Source organism: Rousettus aegyptiacus, unplaced genomic scaffold (assembly GCF_014176215.1).
Source record: "Rousettus aegyptiacus isolate mRouAeg1 unplaced genomic scaffold, mRouAeg1.p scaffold_m13_p_15, whole genome shotgun sequence".
NCBI classification, from domain to species: Eukaryota; Metazoa; Chordata; class Mammalia; order Chiroptera; family Pteropodidae; genus Rousettus; species Rousettus aegyptiacus.
Window position 1 is genome coordinate 7,725,892 of NW_023416290.1, and position 7,135 is coordinate 7,733,026.

At 42.0% G+C, this 7,135-nt stretch overlaps 1 pseudogene; it reads right to left on the bottom strand.

The window, feature by feature from the left end:
* Positions 1 to 5,509: 5,509 nt before the first annotated feature.
* Positions 5,510 to 5,628, bottom strand: LOC118612259 (annotated as a pseudogene).
* Between the last annotated feature and the right edge of the window lie 1,507 nt (positions 5,629 to 7,135).

Sequence of the window (7,135 nt, forward strand, 5' to 3'; positions counted from 1 at the left end):
TTTGTCAAGGTTTCAACTTGCAACTAAAATAATATCTGAAAAACTAGTAATTTCATTGGGAGTAATAGGCATGTAAATATCTAAATATACATCCAGTAATAACTCTGTCCTTTAGTTGCTTAGGTCCCCAAATCTTGGATTTATCTTGAATTCTGCTTTTTCCATCATACCCCACATCTCGTCTGTTAGCAAAACCAGTCGGGTCTCCCTAGAAAATATATCGAGACCTGCCCACTTCTCACCGGCTCCACTGCTATGACTCTGGTACAAGCTGCCACCATTCCCCTGGCGGGTTATTGAAAGAGCCTTTGAACTCCCTGCTCCGTCAGCTCTAGTCTATTCCCTATTGCAAGAAGTGTCCCCCGCCCCCCAAAATGCAAGTCCAGTGTTGTGATTCCTCTGCTTGGAGGAATCCATAGCTTTCACTCCATTGCACGAATCACCACGTGATGTTTAGGTATTTCCCTCGTTTCTTTTGTGCCTCTCTTCTTGTTTGAAAGTAAGCTCCATGGGAGAGGCTTTGTGTCTGTTTTATTGAAAACCGAGACTAGCGGCGTAGTCAGAATTGTATCGCATGCAATGTAAGTAGCACACGAGTATGTGGAGACTGGGCCGATCTAGGAAATATGAGCAGATCGGATAGTTGAAGGGAAGGGTCCTACCTGGCCGGGCTGCCAAATGTAGACTTCACGAAGTAGCTGCAGAAAAGCCTCTGAAAGTTGTGATTAGGTGGATGACCGATGCAAAACAATACGCCTGGGAAAACAAGGCGGCAGAAACATGTGGCGTGATCTAGGAGAGGGGCCTGAGCAGGGCGTCCTCTGGAATTGTTTCGGTGGTAGAGCCCCGTGCGTCCCAAAGCAGGGACTGCAGTGTGTGTGTTCTTGGGGAACCCAGTGCAAACCAGCATATTTTAAAGGCCGTTAGCAGTTCCTCAGTAAAGACACCTGTTTAATTATGTTTAACCTTGTGCTTCCTATACTTGCTGACCCTGGGAAATTTTTTTTTTTTTTTTGAGGTTGGCAGAGTGACGCCCCTAAATACCTCATGGAGTTAGTGAGCCACAGAAGAGCAGCATTAGGAATCACTAGTCTAGGCTTGCAGGCCCAGACTGAAGTGATGGGGAAAGGGAAATGAAAGAAAGAATTGGATTCAAGAGACATTTCAAAGGAAGACGTGATAGCCACATACGTCGAGTGAGAGAGATGCTCACTGAGTGATTATAAAGTTCAGAGGGAGGGAGAGCATGGAGGTTATTCTCCCCTCCCTGACTGGAATGCAAACCAGAGGAACAAGGGATGTATCTTTCCCTTCCTCCTTTCTTCTGCACTTAACAGATGACTGAGAGCATGATCCATACACCACGCATAGGCGGGCATAGACTTCTTGTCTAGTATCCGAATTAATTCTAGCGAAAGGACTATTCAGACATTACATTCTAAGCTACCCATAACTGTCAAAGCTAGAATAAAAATTCTCTTATATCCTAGACGTCTGTGAGTGTCTGCCTTGACTCTGCGAAAGCTTTATCCGCTTAATGGAACCCAAGCTCTCTTGTTCCCTCTTCTTAGGCTCTGTGGGATTCGCTTCTGCTTCCCATCTCTTCCAGTTTATTCCAGATTATCTGTCTTTTGATTGTTCCTTATCTGCTCCCACTTCACCTTTTGGGCTTGATCTTAAAGTGACGTAGGTAACTTTTGACTCCGTACTGTACAAGGACTGTGTTCTTGCTCTCTGACTTCTCCGTGTCTGGCGGCTTCGGGAACCTTTGTGGCCCCAGCACAGTTGGTTTCAGGGATAACAACGCCTTGGCCAGCGTCCCAGATGGGCCGGCTCCAGCCTCCCCTGCGGGAATGAATTATTTACCACGGGTTATTTCTAGGCATGACTCAGCTGGGTGTTCTTAGCCCAAATCAGGGTGATGACGCAGGGCACGATTCCAAGAGCATTGATTCATGGCTGCCATCTTATTCTTATCTCCTTTCTTTTCGAGATTTTAACATAGGTTTCTCGGTGTTCATTTACCTAACTTCCTTACTTACTTTGTCCTCCTGGATTCTCAGCATAGTCTTTGCACTCAAGTGTAGTTAACAGGTTGTAAATTCAGATTTCCAGCCCTGTCCCTGACTGGTTGTGTGTGAGTCTGGGCAGTGTGTTAAGCTCTGAACGTCGCACTCCTGCAGCTGTATAGCATAAGGACAAAAATGACCTTAATGATATCTCCCTTATGGGAAGGACCAAATGAAATAATACATGTAGAGGATCTGGCAGAGTTGCTGGCACGTAAGTTGTTAGATAAAAGATAGTTATTTTTGGACTCTCAGAGAAAATAAAACTTGTGAATTAAAATTTTTACTATAGGATTAATACATTTTAAATAAAATATTTTTATTTCTTTCAAATTTATGCAGTGGCTCAGGCCACACCATCAAAGCATTGCTTCCTGCATATCTGCAAGTTATTTTTACTAGCACTAAAATGTGTTTTTTGCCCAAACGATTAAAAATAAAACTAAGTTGGAAAATCTTAATAATTGCTATATTTTTAGTTCACCTTTTTTACCAATAGGAATGATATAGTAGCAGTGGTATGCATATGAGAACCATCCTCTCTATGCAAAATATCCCATTCGTAATATACACACATGTCACAAATCCTCACCTTGCCCACCTGAAACTCACGTGATGTTATGTTGATTATTATCTCAGGAAAGCTGGGGAAAATTATCCCGAAAAGACAAATTGCCAAGAAATCAAAAACACTATTAGAAAATACTTGAGTCCTTTTCGTGTGGAATGGAATCATAGTTTCTTGGCTCGTCACCTCTCTCTCTCTATCCAATAACTATTTTCGAGAGCTCAGTGTTTATCGAGAGCCTACTGTGAGCCAGGCTTCGTCTTTTTCATTTAAAACGACTAGAGCCATTCCTCATACGAGGTGCAGGATCTTTAACAAAGATCTGTTTCACACTGGGATTGCTGATGTTTATGCCGCTTTTCATTCCCAAGATGATTCGACAAATCTCTTACTACCAAGTGCTTGCTACTATAGAATATCAATATAATTCAAACGAAATGATCTAAAATACAAAGACTTTTATTTCAGAGCTGCATTTATCAACATTTTTAAAGCGTGGTCAAAATAAACTTTTTTCAAATCAACTTAAATGTGTTCTTGGGTGATCAGATATCTTTAATCATTTACAAAAATGAAAATGGTTTTGGTTATAGTCAGATACAATTTATTGGTGAAAATCTGACAGATCTGCCCTGTAAGTCTATAAAGTATTTTCTGTTTCTTTAAGGAAATAAGTGTCCAAGTTTATTTGTGAATTTCAAGGGAGGGAGGGGGTTAATGCTTTCAAGAAAACAAAAGAAATGTATGAAAAATGATGACTTTGACATGCAGGATAAATTATATATTCAAATCAATTTGGCAGAATGAAGCTATCTGAGGCATTACATTTAAGCTATTTTGAACTGATTTCTCCTCCTATAGAAGGTGACCAAATACTTCCATCAGAGGAGCTGATACCAATAACTCACATCAGAGCTCAGCTTTCCTGGGCCTCTCTGCAGGCAGAGGGAGGACCTCTGGGGCATTCAGGTTCAGCTAAGTCTAGTTGAATAATTGTCGAAAATAAACACCCCTAGGAAGTATGGAAAGGTGAATGGTAGTAAAATGTTATTAAACTTAGGGATTTCAGCTTTCTCCCTTGTTTCTTCTGGCATTTTTCAAAGGAAATGCCACAATGACTTTGAGGCTTTTTAAGTCACATGCTGAACTTGCAATGGTATTAGAAAGGAAAGTCATTGTGAAATAGAAATAGAAAAAAGCAGTTAGGACACTTTAATGAACACTTGAATGTACCTCAAATGAAAAACAGATGTTCTTTGTTAAGTTTAACGGCGTTTCTTATTCAGATTGAGGTAACTAGGCGAGCCAGTGGGGCTGAATTGGCTACAGCAGGATCTTGTTCTAGGAAGGTTTGTATATTTTATGTTGTTTTGTACATAGTGTTTCTCCCAGTTTTTTCCTGCATTTCGCTAGAAGCAAGCATTTGAAAGTTTAAGCCTTGAAGATTATTTTATTAATGTAGTATTTTGCATTAGTAATTTTTTTTACCTATACGAAGAAAGTTCCATACATTTTAAATTTATGAGAGAGTTTTAGTTTTGTAACTATTGCATCAGTCTTATGCTGGCAGTTCATTGTGTTTTTTTTTTTTATGCGTCATTGAGATACAACATAGATTGGTTTTAATGTTTTAGAATAGCAACTGATATTATATTAAATACATTTAATTAACACCCTCTCTCCCCAATAAATGTTTATCCACACCTCTCCATAACCTCTCCCTCCAAAAATAGAAAGAAGAGAAACATACAAATAAAACCCCTTTCAACAAAGTTTTTTCCTGGGCGACCCGTTTTAATCTGTCAATCAGTGAAACTTTCTCCTGTATGCCAAGATTTGCTCTCCTGTGTCAACTGATTCATTCAACGGAAGTATGGCCGCAAGCCAGTGCAGACTCATCCCTTATGACTCTTTTTGAAAGCATAAATTATATTACTACTCCAGCTCTAAGAAGCTTTGAGGTATACTGTGCTTTCCTGGTTTGGCGGGGAGGGGCGGAGTTCTTTCGTTTTTTTCCCCAGCATATATATTGAACTGCACCTGGCATTCTGTTTGGTCTTATCTGTGTCAGAAAGTATGAGATCAGAAAGCAAGACAAAATGAAGGCAGGGGAAAAAAATAATTGGGGGGATAGAGATAAAACAGCATATTAACATAGCATTAATTTTTAAGTCAATGACTTCACTAGGCATTGTATAAGGTGTAAAAGGAGACACAATGTCGGCCCACAACAAGGTGAGAAAAATACGTGATTTATTCAGAACGCTTCAATGAGACAATGAGAGAAATACGGACTGCTCAGTAGGGATTCTGCTGCTCGCAATGGACGAATCTTCTTTAGTTGTTCCGTGTCTCTGTGCCTGGCAGATTTATTCTCCAGTGTCTGATGGAAGGTGGGAGAAAAAAATAAAAAAACTTCAGCGTTTCCAAAAGACAAAAATCCCAGGTCCAGAGCCACTTCCGAGTTTACACCGGACGCACGGGAGAAGGGGCGGGAAGGGACACAGCGGACCCCTGAGACTCCGTTAGCGGCCGCGCGCATCTCACGGGTCGGGCTCGCGATTTATCCTGCTGTGCTACCTCCCGTCACACGTGAACTGTAGGTCATGGCTTCACGTTTCTCGTTCTGAGTCTTCTGTTTTGTTTTGTTTTCTTCTTTTCTCATTTTGGAATCTTCAGGGTTACTTTATAAATGCTGTGTTTTAAGTAGGATAGATTTTTCAGTGGGACCCAAAAAGTCGTTTTCTAAAAACAACTCTTTCTTTTAGGGAGGGAGAAAACCAACAGCTAAAAGTTAAGAGTCCAACCACTGCAATATTAAAGGAGGTTAGATTTAGGAATATATATATATACATATATAATTTTTTTTTAATGCCTACAGCACCTGGTCTTCCTAGGTGGTCTCTCATCCAAGTACTAACCAGGCCTGACCCTGCTTAGCTTCCAAGATCGGTTGAGATCCGGCACGTTCAGGGAGGCATGGCCACGAACAGGAATCAATATTTTTAATTTATAAAGCAAATTGATAAATTATTAATTTTTCACATTATGAAAGTTTTTGTTTTTGAGTAAATAAGGTCCCTATTGTGCAGACCTGGCCATTTAAACTTTGGGAGGGGTGTCTAGAAAGGACAGGGAACCCGATCAGAACGTAAGCGGGACCCTCTCCGAAGCAAGGCAAAGGGCCAGCGCTCCCTGGGAACGGCCCGCCTCCTAGACGGGGTCAGAGAGGCCCGGAGGCAGGACGGAGCGTCGCTCGCTCCGTTGTCCCGCGGTGGCGGTCACCTGCACGTCGCGTCTTCCCGAGCCCCGAGCCCGTCCTCTCACCTGAACTCCGGAGATACCGCCTTGGCGAGATTCTTCGGCAAAGAGCGGATCCTGTACGTCGAATGCATCTTGTACATCTACTGCCTTGCCATCCACTCGTAGTTCCCGTCCTTGGTCAAGTCGAGGACGCTTCGCACGTGAATGATAATTCCACTTTTCTCGTTAACGTCTCCACGTGTCATGGAACAGATTACGATGAAAAGTTCTCTTACAGCTCACAAAAGCACACTGTTAAGAGCTACGTTTTGCATGCCAGGCTTAAATAAGAAAACTACCTACCGTTTAAGGCATACCGAAGTATTCGAGTAACTTATAAACGCATACTCTTGTCATTACTCGACATTATAAAATATCAACCAGAAAGGATGACATCACATTTCTTCCCTTAGTCTCACTCCTCTAAACCAGACACCTCAGCAAAAATAAATATGAACTTGTATCAGCAAATTCAGCCTCGTGAGGTCTGTACGGCTTTCATCCGGACCTTTCTACTCCCTCTGCCCTCCCGCCCGGCCTTTGGCCATCCGGCCGGAAGCCGAGGGTCTCAGAACTTCCCTTCCGGGTTCTTCGATCATCGTTTTCAGTGCCTCGTCGCAGTGCTGCTCAGTCTACAGGTTCCCTGGAAAATTGTCCTTCTCTCAGCTAATTCCAGAAGGCAGGCTGGTTTAGGGCTCGAATACTGACGCTGAAGCAACAAGTAACATTCGCCTGCATCCACACACCTGCACGCTTGTGCACTCCCACGCACGCACACACACATCCACGTGCACACACACGACTCTGTTCAGGGTTTAGTAGAGAGCTTAACTTTTTAAAGAAGATACCTTTCCATGGTCCAAGGACATTCAAACCTGGTAAGGAATCAGGTACCTGTGGATGTTAAGTATCCGAGACGAGCTTTCCTGCTGATCGGTTATATGCAGAAGACACTTTTTTCCCATTGCGTGTGTGTTGTGGGAGCGGTGTTTAATCACATTTCAGAACATGTAATAATTAAACGTGGAATGAGCATTTCATAGGCATATTGAACAATAAGGACAATTTATTTTAGATTTGCAGCGTTCATCCGCATTTTATTTGCAATGTTTTACTGTTTCAAATTCTGCTTTTTCAACCTCTCCCTCTTTAAGAAATGTTTTCAAGCGTGCGTTTTCCTGGGAACAATGTAAAA